We start from the raw sequence: 2,553 nt of genomic DNA on the forward strand, positions 1-2,553 counted from the left end.
CTTTTCCCATTTGGTCAAATTATTCTTTTTAGGAGTTATTTTCATTTTTTTTTCCTTTTTTCTTTTTTTTCTTTTCTTTTCTTTCTTTTTTTTTTTTGTTTTTTTGCAGGGCAATGAGGATTAAGTGACTTGCCAAAGGTCACACAGCTACTAAGTGTCAAGTGTCTGAGGCTGGATTTGAACTCAGGTCCTCCTGAATCCAAGGCCAGTGCTTTATCTACTGTGCCACCTAGCTGCCCCTAGGAATTATTTTAATCAGTGATTTTTAACTCTTTTTCCATTTGATCAATTCTCTTTATTATTGTTTTACCTTTTTTACCAAGCTATTAAGTATCTTTTTCATATTTTTCTTCCTTTGCTTTCATTTATTTACTTAATTTCTCCTCTACCACTCTAATTTCAGTTTGGAAATATTTTTTTAACCTCTTCTAGTAATTCTTGTTGGACTTGTGTCCAATTTACATTTTCTTTGAAGATTTGCTTATAGATGTTTTGATTTCATTGCCTTCTGAATACTTGTCTTCATCTTCCCTGTCATCATAGTAGCTTTGTCTATTGTTGTTTTGTATCCTATTTTTTCACTTAGAATTTTATATTAATATTAGAGTCTGTTCCCAGTATGGGGATTTGTGGGCAGGGAAATAGGAGGTCTTCCAGAACAGGCTCTGTCTCAAACTCTTGCCTTTTGTACACTGATTTTTCAGAGCTATTTCTGGAGGTTTGAAAGTTTTCAATACTTACCAATGTGGGAATTTATTGTGATTTGGGGACCCTGCCTTTGGACTGCAGTTAAAAAGCCTTAGGCCCTCAGGGTTGTTCTCTGTGTAAGAGGGGCTGGTGCCCCTCTGCCTCTGCTTCAGCCAAGCAGATAAGCCGTTAGGCCTTAGAGAATGCTGGCTGGGTGGACAGCTGTAGGGAGCCCCAGCTCCCCCCACCCTGAGGGGAGCTGCCCCAGGGATTCCAGGCTTGTCCTGCCAGTCTCTGGACGTGGCCCATGAGGAGGTTTGGGGCATCCAGCACAGGGCACAGTCCCCTTGCACCATGGGTGTGGTACACACGGGACAATCGAGTCCCCTGGCCACAGTGTTAGGGTGGCCAGTGGATTATCTTGGCATGTGCGGGGGTGCAGGGAGCTCGAAATTTGAGGGGAGAGAAGGGAGATATATACCTCGAGTTAGAGAGTAAGAGTGGACAGACAAAGGAAGGATGCCAGAGGACATCAGAGGACTAAGAGAATGCGAGGAGGTGGGTGAGAGAAAGCTAGAGAAGCTGAGGGGGGCTACTGACAGACTGATGAAGCTCACAGAGAAAGAATGGTATGGAGAAAAGGTTTTTAGTACGTTCAACAGGAGGAATGCAGGAGGACTAAGAGAACGCAAGGAGGTCTGTAGGAGAGAGATGTGCAGAAAGCAGTCAGGTCTTGTATAACTTTGCATTTCTTATCTCTTACATTAATTTTTATAAATAAACCCTTCTTTGATTATTTAGTTAAGAGGCTTCTTAATTGTTTGCTTATCAATTTGGGAGTGGAGCAGTGTGGAGAAATTTTTAAAAGGCCCTAACAGAATGGCCCATATTAAATTAATAGCAGTCAGATAGCCAGTCACACATACACAGATTAGGCCCTGAAGTCAGATTAGGCCAAGATAGTCAGTATAATATATTCTCACATTTGAATCGTGACCCAGATCGGACTTATGACCCAATTATAATTTTTCTAAAGTTATAATTTTTCATTAAGAAATAATTTTTCATATAAATCCAGTTATATAATTTTTCAGATTAGTAGATATAGTTAATTTTTTTTACACCAAGTAGTGTGATCTAGGGAGAGGTGTGGTCAATGCTTTCTTTGTACTCTGGTCATTACCCAGGAAGGGCCCCTATTCCCATAGTATTGCAATTGATACTGCTCCAGAGAGCTTCTCCTCCGCTTTGGGCAGGAAATAGTATTGTTTCTCATGGTCCTTGAAGCCTTGGATAATTCTCCTGAAGTTTTCCACTCACTCTTTACTGAGAGTGCCCCTTTACACTTTTGATCTATGACCATGAAGTGGGTATAAGAGATGGAGTAGCCAAAATGTGTCTTGTCCTTCATCCAGTGATAGCCCATGAGTAGCCTATAATCTGACCTGTTTCCAGGTTTACTTACCATTTGTGGTTTGAGAGGTTGTCCAGCCATTAATGCTTCATCCATGTTAGCCTCCAGTCCTTTGTTACAGATCTCTCTTTTAACCCAGAAAGTTGTCTTGGGCTAGAAGAATGCCATAATCTGACCTTTGGTTGGTTCTACCAGTCTAAAATTCATTGTACTGGATTATTTTAAAGGTTATTTGGGGGGAGGGCAGCTAGGTTGCTCAATGGATAAAGCACTGGCCCTTGATTCAGGACAACCTGAGTTCAAATCTGGATTCAGACACTTGACACTTACTAGCTGTGTGACCCTGGGCAAGTCACTTAACCCCAATTGCCTCACCAAAAAAAAAAAAGAAAAGAAAAGGAAAAAAGTTATTTTGGGAGAAAATTTTGAGATAGCTATACTAAGTGCTTCTC

The sequence above is a fragment of the Dromiciops gliroides genome, chromosome 2 (assembly GCF_019393635.1).
Source record: "Dromiciops gliroides isolate mDroGli1 chromosome 2, mDroGli1.pri, whole genome shotgun sequence".
Classification (NCBI taxonomy): domain Eukaryota; kingdom Metazoa; phylum Chordata; class Mammalia; order Microbiotheria; family Microbiotheriidae; genus Dromiciops; species Dromiciops gliroides.